The sequence below is a fragment of the Chelonoidis abingdonii genome, chromosome 2 (assembly GCF_003597395.2).
Source record: "Chelonoidis abingdonii isolate Lonesome George chromosome 2, CheloAbing_2.0, whole genome shotgun sequence".
NCBI classification, from domain to species: Eukaryota; Metazoa; Chordata; order Testudines; family Testudinidae; genus Chelonoidis; species Chelonoidis abingdonii.
Window position 1 is genome coordinate 237,575,804 of NC_133770.1, and position 13,802 is coordinate 237,589,605.

Consider the following 13,802-nt stretch of genomic DNA (forward strand, 5'->3'; position numbering starts at 1 on the left):
AAAGAGAGAATGGTAACACATGGACTAAGCAAGAAATGCGAGTACACAGAAATCTTATTTGAGAAATAATAAACAAATCTTCTGAAACAGATCCAAAGGTACACATGTAAAAGAGAGACAAAGATAGACCAAGATATATCAAAGTCATACCTAAGCAACAGAATCTTAAAAAATCAGTTTTCATAGAACAAAGTACGTTGAATAAGCGAGCCCCCCAGACTCATGCCGATAAATCCTCCAGTCTAAACCATACCATCATGTATCCTTCCTGGTATATACATCTGTACACACATTTCTACAGGGATTTAGCATGACAATTCCTGACACCAAGTACTGGAGTTTCCTTTGCGGCATATTGTCTATTACTGTAACTCCAGCTGTTTTGCAGTACTTACTAGTCATTAATTTCCCAGTTAAGAGTAATTTTTTTAGTATTTTGGTAAGTCCAGATAATGAAGTTACAATGTCACCTCTGATATATAGGTTTACTTTATAATGGGGCAACAACATATTTCATTGAACAAGGTGTTACATGGGCATTTGATAGAGTTTATTCTAAGAATCTGCTACTTAGATAATTAATAAAGTCCCTCACTTTTAATTTTGAGTGCTGTTGTGTTTTATGAGGTTAAAACCAGGGATGATTTCCGTGGAACCCACTTGTTTCTTTCCATAGCAAAACTGGAAAATCTAGCAGCTTTCAGATCACTAGAATTAAGATTAGCCCCACTAATATCATATTTCAGGCAATAATATAGAATGTGTGTTTTAGAGACACTCTGTCTATGAAAGCAGCAGAGAATCTGTGGCACCTTATAGACTAACAGACGTTTTGGAGCGTGAGCTTTTCGTGGGTGAATACCACTTCGTCAAAACGCAGGTAGTGGAAATTTCCAGGGGCAGTATATATATGCTAGCAAGCAAGCTAGAGATAACGAGGTTAGTTCAATCAGGAGGGTGAGCCCTGTCATGCAGTAGAGGGTGTGAAAACAAGGAGGAGAAACTGTTCTGTAATTGGCAAGCCATTCACGATCTTTGTTTAGTCAGAGCTGATGGTGTCAAATTTGCAGATGGAACTGGAAGCTCAGCATTCTCTTGAAGTCTGGTCCTGAAAGTTTTTTTGTTGCAGGATGGCCACCTTAAGGTCTGCTAAGAGTCTATAAGGTGCCACAGGATTCTCTGCTGCTTTTACAGATCCAAACTAACACGGCTACCTTTGATACTTGACACCATGCAAGGCACTGCATTTAGCCGTAGGGATGGAAATCCATCAACTCATGGAAAAACTTGCACAAATACAGACAGATATCATCTTCCTTCAAATGCAACGGATGGACATCATACCAAATGGACTAAAGGTAAAATATCCACTGCTATCTACATACTACACAGACTACAGTGAAGAGATTATGCATACACTGTTCAAAGAAACTGAGGAACCACCTGATCAGCATCCTATACAGCAACAGGAAAACACAAAAAAGAGCTCTCCAACCTGGAGACCTTCATTATAACCAAACTTCCATAAAACGGACTTCACCTAAAATAAGACAGGAGATCTACAGCACTCACTTCACCTCTCTACAAAAGAAAAGGGACTGTAAGCTGTCTAAACTCCTACCTGACACATGGGGCCACAACCGTGGTACCCCTAACCCACCCAGCAATATCGTCAATCTATCAACTACACACTCAGCCCAGAAGAAAGAGTCTGTCCTATCGGGGACTCTCTTTCTGCCTGCCACCCCCACAACATGATACGTCTGTGGTGATCTGGAAGCCTACTTTTCGCCGCTGCGACTCAAAGAAACTTCCAGGACAACACTGAACAGGGCACCGATAACACAGTCCCACCCACCAACAGCACAAGAAGAAGAACCCACATGGACTCCTCCTGAGGTCGAAATGACAGTCTGGACCTATACATTGAATGCTTCCGCCAACATGCACAGGCAGAAATCGTGGAAAAACAACACCGCTTGCCTCATAACTAAGTCGTGCAGAACGCAATGCCTCCACAGCCTCAGAACCACCCTGACATTATCATCAAAGAGGCTGATAAAGGAGGTGCTGTTGTCATCATGAACAGATGTCGACTAGAAAAGGAGGCCGCCAGACAACTCTCCAATACCAAATTCTACAGGCACTTCTCAGATCCCACTGAGGAAAACTAAGAAACGGATCATCTACCGCGGACACTCCCTACACTACACACCGAACAAATCAGCAATACCTTAGAGCCCCGACCAGGGTTATTCTCTCTACTACCAAGATCCACAAACCGCATCCTGGACGCCCCATCATCTTGGGCATTGGCACTCTCACTGAAGGACTGTCTGGATATGGTGACTCTCATACTCAGACCCTATGCCACCAGCACTCCCAGCTTCTCCGTGACACCACTGATTTCCTGAGGAAATACAACGCATTGGTCACCTCCAGAAAACACCACCTAGCCACCATGGATGTAGAGGCTCTCTACACAAACATCCCACACAGATGGAAAACAAGCTGTAGGAACAGTATCCTGAGATGCCACAGCACAACTGGCTGCTGAGCTCTGTGCCTTTATCCTCACACACAATATTTCAAGTTTGATGCATATATACCTCCAGATCAGTGGACTGCTATGGGCACCCGGATGGCCCCACAATATGCCAATATTTTATGGCTGACCTGGAACAACGCTTCCTAGCTCTCGTCCACTCCCCCCCTCTTCTACCTACGCACATTGATGACATCTTCATCATCTGGACCATGGAAGGAGACTAGAAAATCCACCACGATCTCCACAACTTCCACCCACCCATCAACCTCAGCCTGGACCACTACACGGAGGTCCACTTTCTAGACACTACGTTGCAAATAAGTGATGGTCACATTAACCACCCTATATCGAAACCCACCGACGCTCGCTCACTTCATGCCTCCACTTCCATCCCGGGCAAATCACACGATCCATTGTCTACAGCCAAGCACTGAGGTACAACCCATCTGCTCTAACCCCTCAACAGAGACCAAACCTACAAAATCTCCACCAAGCATTTCAAAACTCAATACCGCACGAGGAATTAGGAAGCAGATCAACAGAGCAGAGACTCCAGAAGCCTCCTACTGCAAGACAAACCCAAGAAAGAAACCAACGACTCCACTGGCCATCACATACAGCCCCCAGCAAACCCTTCAATGCATCATCAGGGATCACAACCATCCTGGCAATGATCCCACACTTTCACGGGTCTTGGGTGGCAGGCGATCCTTGCCCACAGACAGCCTGCCAACCTGAAACGTATTCTCACCAGAACGCACACCGTACTAGTAACTCTAGCTCAGGAACCAATCATGCAAAAAGCCTCGATGCCACTCTGCCCACATATCTACACCAGCGACACCACCACAGGACCTAACCAGATCAGCCATACCATCACTGGTTCATTCACCTGCCGCGACCAATGTAATAATACGCCATCATATGCCAGCAATGCCCCTCTGCTATGTACTCGGCCAACTGGACAGTCACTACGAAAAGGATAAATGGACACAAATCAGAATATCAGGAATGGCATATACAAAACCTGTAGGAGAGCACTTCAACCTCCCTGGCCACACTATAGCAGACCTTAAGTGGCCATCCTGCAACAAAAAATACTTCAGGACAGACTCAAAGAGAACTGCTGCGTCAGTTCATTGCAAATTGACACCATCAGCTCTGACTAAACAGAAGACTGTGAAGGGCTTGCCATTACAGAACCAGTTTCTTCCCTTGTTTCACACCTCTACTGCTAGAACAGGGCCTCACCTCCCTGATTGAACTAACCTCGTTATCTCTAGCTGCTTGCAGCATAATATACCTGCCCTGGAATTTCCACTACCTGCGTCTGACGAAGTGGTATTCACCACGAAGCTCACGCTCAAACGTCGTTTAGTCATAGGTGGCCACAGGATTCTCTGCTGCTTTTACAGATCCAGACTAACATGGCTACCCCTCTGATTCTGTTATGACACTCTCTCACCAGAAATACAGTAGTTCAGAATTATGGAGTATCTAGTTTAATTATTAGTCTTACAAATGCATATTAATTTTTTACCAGGAAACATATGCTATGTTATACCGTAGCAGGCACTATGCGTAAGGCTGCATATCACCCATTTCCTTCTACTTCTTATTTTCACTGTGAACTCTTCAATTCTCCCTTTCAAGTGAAATTTTCCATTCTTTTTCTCTACCAAAAGGTCATTTCTTTGGTAAAATTTGAGCATCCCATTTCAACTGCTTTTGAGTACAAAAAGCACAGTTAACAGTACTTAAACAAATGTTACAGATTAAGTATAATACAGTTGGAGTAACAGTGAAGTTGCTGACACTATAGGCCACCTAAATTCACAGCTAAATTACTTTTATCTATACTAACTCAATCCTCTGGATGCACCTAAGGCTGCACTGCTGATTGAAAAGAAACGTACGCAGATCATAGCTTCAGACTATGACAGAACTACACTGTCACTTACGTGGTATCCTTTACTCTGCAAGTGATCTCATTAATTCTGAACTGACCAGGTTAAGAAAATGAGGTTACTTACCTGTAACGGAGCTTCAGATACGTGGTCCTATCCTGTATCCACACTATGAATAACATGCACTCCATGACTGAGACTGCAGTGTAGGTGCGTAATGTTTGTGTTCTGCACATGTGCAGTTGCTTCCTAGTGCTCTGTACCAAGGGCATAAAATGTGGGCACAGACCAATGCCTTCCAGTTCCTTCTTCTTACCATGAATCATATCCAAGTAGAGGGAAGGAGAGCAGGTACTGAAAAGGGACCATACATCTGGAAGAACCTTGAGTTACAGTTAAATAATCTCTATCTTTCCATGAGTGCTGGTCTTGTGCGCATTCCACATGGATGATTGGAGAGTAGTATTCAAACAGGGTGTGAGGATGCAATTGGTATGGATGTCTATAATCTCTTGATCCACAGCTGCATCTGCCGAAGATGACTGCAATAGGCTTTGTAAATGTCTGGACACATCTCCAAGGGCCACCTTGCAGATGTCCATTATGGATACATCTCAAAGAGAAGCCACTGAGATTGCTTGGCTTGGGCCCTTACTCTGTCTCAGGAGGAATATGTGCCAACTGATATAATTGAATGACGCATCCAAAGATCCACTTACAGAGTCTCTGGGCTGATAAAGCTAGTCGTCATGATCACTCTGCTATAAACACAAGGTCTTGGTTTCTTCCTAATTGGTTTTGTTCTGTGCAGAGAGGTGGCCAAGGTCTGACTGACATTGAGAGAGTGTAGCCTCTTTCTCCAGTAGAGCATGAGGTTTGAGATGACACCAGTAGCAAATAGGTTGGTTCACATGAAACTTTGCAGTTAGGTTGGGGATGAATTTTGGGTGGGTAGTGAGGGACTGTCTCTTCATTGAAATATTTGTACAATGAGCTCAGCCATAAGTGCTCCCACTCGCCAGGGTATCGTGACCCATTTTCTCATAGGCAAATGATGTGAAACAACTGAGATAAGCAACCTACATGGAAAGGTGTGACATGGGAAGGTCCTAAAGAGGACCATTCAGGAATTGAATTATGGTAGGATGAGTAAAGACACAATGGCCTTTCCCTGGAGCACGGAAGATACTGATTACTACCTGGTAGCCCTTCAATGAGCTAATGGAAAGTCATTACATTTTGAGGGACTGGAGATAGCAGGTAGACAAATGCCTCCATTTAGCTAGATAGCATTTTCTAATGGAGATTGTATGTGCTGTGACAGAGAATATTTCAGACAGCCTCTGAACACAAAGGTTCCAGGTATGACTCCCATCTAAATACTAGTCATGAGACAAAGCAGGTGTAGGCTGGAGTACCTGATCCTGCCCTTATCCTGGGTGAACAGATCCAAAAAAGGGCAAATATAGAAGGGAGGATGGGATGACACTCATAGAAGGTCTGGAAACCAAAGTTGTCTGGACCAACTGGATGTGATGAGGATAACCCTGGTTCTGTAGTGGTGAATTTTCCAGAGAACCTGGGGTAGCAGGAGAATGTGGGGGGCAAGGTACCCTGGACAGACTATCTAATATAGAACAGAACAGCATTGCCCCTGGAGTCTCAGCCTAATGCTGATCTTGGGGAATAAAGATTGAATTTATTTTCTGTTTGGGAGGTGAACAGGTCACAAGATAGTTTTCCACACTAGGTGAAGAATTTGGTCAAGACAGCATTGTTAATTTCTCACTCTTGGCCTGCGAAGAAGTGCCTGTGAGATTGTCATCAGAGTATTCTGAACATCTGGTAGGTATGTTGCTGAGAGTGTGATGTAGTTCCTGGTTCACCAGTCCCACAAATTCACTACCTCTGTGTGGAGGAAGCAATCTTGCTCCACCCTATTTGTTTATATAAAAGACGGTTGTCATGTTGTCTGACAATCTGGATGTGACAGAATCATATGAGGGGGAGGAATGCATTGCAGGCTAGGAGAACTGCCATCATCTCCAGCAGATAGATATGCATTCTAGCCTCCCATGGGGACCTTGTGCAGTATGATTGTCCATCAGGTCCCCCACCTTCTGAGGGATGCATCCTTGATTATGGTTGCACTGGATATGGTGAAAGAAAGGGGACTCCTGCTTGCACCAGGAGCATATGAGAGAGGCTCTGATCTTTTGTGGGATTGTTACCCTGTATTCATGTTGTCCTTGTCCAGAAATAAACAGATCGAAGACAGACTGGCAAATAGCTTTACATATGTACCTATAGCCATGTGACCTAGTAGAGAAAGACAGACCCTGATTGTGGTGCAAGATCTGAGGGTGACTCGATTTTATCTGGCTGCCCATAGTCTGAAATTTGTCTGTAGGGACTTGCCTTTCCTGAGCACATGTCTAGAGTTGTCCTATGAAATCTATACTTTGTGGGAATCAGTGTGGACTTTTCTTTGTTTACACAGACCCCCCACCCCCACCCCCAATGTCATCAGAAAGTGGAGTAAGAATATTGTTGCTGACTGGACCTCCTGGCTTGATCTACACATTAGTAGCAAGTCATCCAGATATGGGAAGATGATGCAGCCATTGTCTCACGTATGGGCCAGCACTACAGAGAGGACTTTTGTGAAGACTCTGCGTGCAGTTGACAGCCCAAATGGGAATACTCTGAAGTGGCAGTGCTCTTGTCCAACCACGAATTTGAGAAATCTTCAGTGGGAGTGGTCAATATCCACATGAAAGTAAGCGTTTTTCATGTCAAGGGCCGCAAACCATGTGTTATCCTTCAAGGAGGGAATTATTGATACCACTGTTACCATTCAAAATTTTAATTCGCATATAAAGATGTCTCCATTTTCTTTTCTTATTTTTGGAAAATCATGAAATATGGAGAGTAGAACCACTTCCCTTGATGTTGGGAGGGCTCTTGCTCTATGGCCCCTCGCTGGAGGACAGAGTTCACCTCCTGATGAAGGATCTCCTCATAAGAGTGGTCCCTGAAAAGGGACCAAGAAAGGAGTTTTTTCTTGGGGAGTTGAGAAGCTTGATTGTGTAACCAGAGTGGATGATCTCTAGCACCCACTTGTTTGCTGTTATTGCCCTCCATTATGTGCAAAGTGGGTAAGGCAGCCACCAAAGGTTTGGAGGGCAATATGGCAAGGCATCAATATTGGTTTGCAGCCCTCAAGTGTCCCATCAAAAGAAAATCTTGGATGGCAGTAGGGCTGGGCAATAGTTATAAAGAAAGCAGCACATCTGGGTCTTTGAACCCTTTGTCATTTGCGTGGCAGTTTGTAAGGGCGCTGGTGATAAGATGACTGGAGTGAAGGTCTGGATCTGTAGGTTTGCTTGTGGTGTTTTCTCTTTGGGGCCGGAATGTAAATGCCCAGGGAGGGGAGGATTGTCCTAGAATCCGTAAGAGAGTGCAGTGACTCAGTATTCTCATTGAAGAGATTGATGAATCTAAAGGACAAGTCCTCAGTGGTGTTCTGGACCTCCCTGGGGAACCCTGATGAGTGAAGCCATGATTCACATCTCATGACTATGGCTGTGGTGATGGCTCTAGATGCTGTGTCAGCTGTATTCACTGCCACTTGGAGATGCCAACCTGCCTTCATCAATGAGAGCTTGGAACTGAGCCCTCTCTTCCTTGGGAAGTTGGTCTCTGAATTCCAGAAATTTAGAATAATTTAGGAAATCGTATTTTGCTAAGAGTACCTGGTAATCAGCAACTCTGTATTGGAGACTGGCTGATGAAAATACCTTTCTCTCCACTAGATCGTGTTTAGCACCCTTTCAGTTGGAGCAGTCTTGGGGTGCTATATCCTGGACCTCTCTGTAGCCACCTGCACCATTAAGGAGTTAAGTGCTGGGTGAGTAAATAAAAACTCTGCCCTTTAGCTGGCACAAAATAACATTTTTTCAGCCCTTTTCAGGGTAGAAGCACAGCAATTGAGGGTATGCCCCACAGACTGGTGGGTTCTTTTTGACTGGAAGGGCCAGAGAGTTGCAGGATGTCCAATCGATCACGTTGAGTGTCCTGGACCTCCTCAAGGTGTATATGTAGCTGAATTGCCATCCTCTGAAACAATACCTAACAATACCTGGTACTTCCTGTGGGGAAGGAGATGATGGAGCATCAGGTGAGGAGGATGACACACTCAGCAGGATCAGTGGATCCAGTTCAACTTCCTACATGAACTCTGACCGAGCCAGTTAGTGTCAGCTGGGAGAGGAGGGTCAGTGAGATTCTTGCATGGATACAGATCCCACAGGACTGAGTAAGGTCAGTAAGTAGGAGCAACCAGACAGGTGGAGCCCCCAGCATATAGGGTACCAATGGTCTGCTGGGTAGTAATAACCAGGAAGAGGAGAATGGATCCATGACCTCCTATGGGTTTTGTCTGGGCTTGTTCCCCTGTGGGAAAGACTCGCCTGGAGCATCAGGTTCATCCAATGAAAAGGAAGGCTCCTGTCCTACTGTCAGTATCAGTGGAAGAATGCTTTGACTTGTGGGTGCAGTAGGGGAGGATCCTCTTCACCTCAAAGGGGTCTCTGATGTTGAAATGATCTAAAGAGGATCAGACCCAATAGAAGAGAGGATTGTAGATAGAGCAAAAAGAAAATATTCTCCAGAGAGGCAAAGGTTTCAGTCCTTCCTGGCATTCAAGTAGTCCCTGAGGTGGGGACAGATGGCTCCAGGGCATCCGATGGTCTGGTAGTTGGAGGATTCCAGTCAGAGTGTGCCAGCACCATTGAATAGGGGTCCAACATGGATCTTCCACACAGGATTGGTGGGTGATGATCTTTTGACCTGTGGAATGGAGCTGGAGCCAATACAACTGGATCATTCTTCCTTCACACCTTTCCTTTTTGGATGCAAAGTTTAGGTAAACCTAGTTCCTTAAGACTTATACTTGAGTAATCTCCCAACTTGGACCAAGATGGGGAGAGAGGCTTTTTCCTAGAGGCAGATCTGGACCATGCCTATGGTCATGTCCCTAGTCTTGTGAGAGGATTTCTTAGGCTTAACTGTTTTGGCCTCTACTCTGGAGCTCGTGCTCAAAGAGGCAGTGTTTGCAGTCAGAGGCCACTGTACAGGGGGTTTCCTCAGCATGGATCATACTGGGGTCTCATGGACTTCTCCATAAAGAGCTTCTGCAGATGGAAATCTCATCTCTCGTGGGTTCAAGGAAAGAAGGAGCATCAGCTGCTGTACATGACAGTGATGAGCACCTCTCCAAGGCGGTAAAGGCAGTGCTGGTGTTCATCGCTAATTGAGAAGCATTGTGGGCAGGAGCTACAGTTCTTAAACCCAGGACTCTTGGCATAGTTCTTCTCCACATGGAGAAGCTCCTCAAGGCAGTAAGAACTAATTATATTAACCATAAAACCCCCCTAAAGCGTTAAGTCCAATTTACTAAAAACTATTTACAATACATATTTACAGGTATTGAAAGTAGAGGAAGATCACAATGGACACAGAATTGTAGCTTAGGCCAAGTAGCAGTCAGAAGGAGCTGGAAAGATGCCAGGCCACACTGCCCTTTGTGCCCTCAGTTCAGAGCACAAAGACAGCAACTGCACATGCACTGGCCAACGGACACCACTTGCTACAAACCTCCAGTCTCACACACAGACAGCACATGTGTACCCACTTGAGGAATACACATAGGGACCAGCACTCAAAAGAAGAAGAACTATTAATTAATTTAAGCAGTAACTCATACCACAACTAGTCCCATTGAACTAATTGAACTAATCTGCAGAATAAATTACTACTCAGTTTGAGTACTGGTATCAGTCTGGCCCGGAAAAAGGAACACCACAACACGAGCAGAATTTAGCCCTAAATAATTAAAATACATACCAAAGAGAAGAGAGACCTTATAAATATAAAAATCTGTCAGTACAAATATTCTGGACTATGACTGTGACAATGTAATTATACAAAAATAAACAAAGATTCAACATGGATATCTGACATTCTTCTCTAGAAAAAAAGTATGATATTTATTATTTGAAAAATAGTCTGAGAACATGTACTTAGGCTCTGGTTGAAAATTTCAAAGCAATCTAGAGGATTTAGATATACACCTTTCATTAACTTAAATTCACAGGGCTGCTTTGAAAATCTCATCCTGTATATTTTTCCTTATATAAAAATCATGTGAATTTATTGCTTGTGAAAGATGAAAAATGGTAGACTTGGCAAGTGAAGTCCAGAATGCAGCATAGGTTAATAGCACTGTAAGATGCCACATAATACCTTGAATCATGTATCAACACCAATTTGGAGGGATTAATTCTAGAGCCAAAAGATAAATCAGCCTCCCAGCCCATTCAGCTACTAGTTTCTTTGCTTTAAGCCTTACAATCAGAGTGTCAAATTAGTGTAAATCGTGAAATGGGGTCTAAATGAGTTCTCCCTCCTCTATATTGAGGAAGTAGGGGGAAAGACCACAGGAGCAGACTGTATTTGCATAGACACCTGCTTTGTCTAGGTGATCAGACAGACAGACCTGCCTTGCTAAAGTAATCAATTTTGGCTGTTCTGTGTTAAAATTCACTTTAGGCTTGCATGCAGGGGTAATGAAATGTTAATATCCTTACTGTGTAACTAAAGGGCAGCAGAACTGTACTTAACCTGCCCTAATTGAAAGGGTCACCCTAAATTTAACCTCACTCACTAAGCAGGAGGTAGTGATGCCAATCCAAGGAAAAGTCAGAGGGGGTGGTGACAAATGTTCCTATTTGGCTATGTAGACTCTTTGAACAGAGTCCTAAATACCATTTTATGCTCTTTATCAGTGGTTAAAATAGGTGATCAGACTCAATTCAGAGTCTGCTCACCAGTCACTAAAACTGAAATCACTGACAGGCTGATCTTGAGGGATGAAACTTTAGGTCGCATGGGAACAGTGTTGTGGTAAAAAACAACACAGGACACAGTAGCAGCAAGTTTCCTCACTACTTGGTTGCACCTAGAGGCAGAGGTGGTGGTGGTGAGCAACAGAAAAGGCAGCAGAGAGCAAAGACAACAGCGGTGAGCAGCAAAGGCATTGCTTGACACAAACACCCTTTCAGGGGTGGGAGATGAACACACCCCTGAATTCTGGGACTTTGCTGACTTTGGACAACCAACTCTGAGTGGGGTGCAGCAGAGGGAAAAGGGATTGGCAAGTTAAAGGGATATTCCCCCATCAGACTTTCACATTGCAAAGTGGGAAACAAGCATAGCACAGTGCCCAAGAAACTGTGGGGTGGGTATTTACTTACTGTTTGTATACTTTTGAATGATTGCTGTGGTGTTTTCCCAAATTAGTGCTAAGTTCCTTCTCCCTTTTAATCCAAGTATTCTATTGTTATACACAGACTGGGGAAGTATTGCCTCATAGAGGTGTCCAGATGTGGTGGTAGTTTTTCTAGATTTCTGGATGGGAGCTTGAGCCAGTTCCGTTTTGTAATGTTACACTGCAGTCAGCAATTAATATGACTGGCCCCTGTCATGTGACTGACCCCTTGTCACAATGACCCAGATCACGTGATTGGAGCCAACACATAAAGTCTGGGTTTTGCTGTTTTTTAACATATCAGACTATTACTACAAGGACTACAGCCCACTGAATATTAACCAGCCAGCAAAGCCTATTCCACAGTTAAACACTTCAAAAGAAAAAAAATGAAAAATACTCATTTGCTGTGACTCCTTTAAAAAAATGAGGGGCAGGGGAAGAAGATCAAACCACTTGACACTGTTTGAAAGGTAAAATAAAGACAGACACAAAATTGGACTGTTTCTGGAGCAAGAAGCTACAGACTGTTCTATGGGAATCTTTAATCATAAACCACCTGAGACAAGAGACACATGTAAATCTCTGTACCTTACTCACACCACATATTAGCAAAATGATATCCCAAGGGGTTTAACTTTACACCCCAAGGGCTTCCTGACATGTTAATTATTTCCAAAATTTCAACATAAAAATACAGAGAGAGCCAACGTAACAAGCAGACTAAATGCCCAGGGCAAACCAAGCCCTCTGTCAGAAGCAGAAAATCTTCTCCTCTTAGACAATGGCTGTGAGATTGGGATATAGATTCAGCTTCCCCTACATTCCAGATATTTAGATCTGGGGGTTTGTGGTTTGGGCCCATACCTGCTGTTAATGGTGATAAAGGTGGAAAGCAGCAAAGGAAAGTGATTAAATCTCATTCTCGTGGGGGAGAGGTTTCACCAACTTTGTGCAGAAGATTAAATGGAAAGAACAAGGCTCAAGATCAACCAGTTCTATACATTACCCTTCTTTTTATTTTTCACTCCTCCTCACTGACCTGAATTTCTTTTGAGCACGTTAGTTCTTATTGTCCCCTTAAACCTGCTGCAAGCACAGCTGAAAACACTCTTACCATGTGTCTATCACCATCCATGCTTCATCCATCCTTCCACTGTCACAAGGAGAGTTCAATCCCCAAATCTACAGAGAAAATTTTTGTAAGTGTCACTTAATTTTTAATCTCACAAGGAGAACCAGGCAGCACCAGCATGTCCACCTCCCCACTCCCTGCGCAGTTCAGCTGGCCCCAACGACAGAATCCTCACCAACCTGACATCACAAAAGGGCTGGGGTTTCTTCCAGGCAACCAGGGAACTCAATGGGATAGCTTCCTGGCCTGAGCCTGCCAACATCTTTGATGGAGGATTCACCCCTGAATCCTACTGATTTTCCCCTCTGAGTTAGGTTTCCTGAGCTTAAGGGCCACACAGAGCTGAGGTGTGTCAGAGGACAGTTTGAAGAATATCTGGTCAAAGAATCAGTGGTTTCAAGCCACAAATCAGACTGCAGCATCTCTTGATGTTCCAGTAAATAATGTTTCCCCCACCCTACCTAAAAAACACAAGCTTTACAGTACAACCCAGTCTGACTCCAGTGCACCTCCTGCTACTCCAAAATCTCTATTCCATTCTATCTCTGCCAACACGTCTTGAGAGTATGGTATAGTGGCTAAAGATGGCTGGGAGTTAGTTAAGCTCAGTTCTTGTTTCTGTCTCTGTCACTGACTTGCTTCATCATTTTGCCCAGGTGACTTAACTTTTCTCTCCCTTGGTTTCTGCCTTGATTTCCCCACCTGTAAACCAGGGAAGATCATGCTCACTGAATCTACCACTCATAGGTTAATTTATTAACAAGGTGTTAGGATATAGATATTCAGGCCTGTCTGCAAAGGCCTATACTTTAAGAATTTAGGTGTATTCTTATCACTTCGCTAGTTATAGAGGTATAAAAGAAAGAATCAAAATCACTGTCT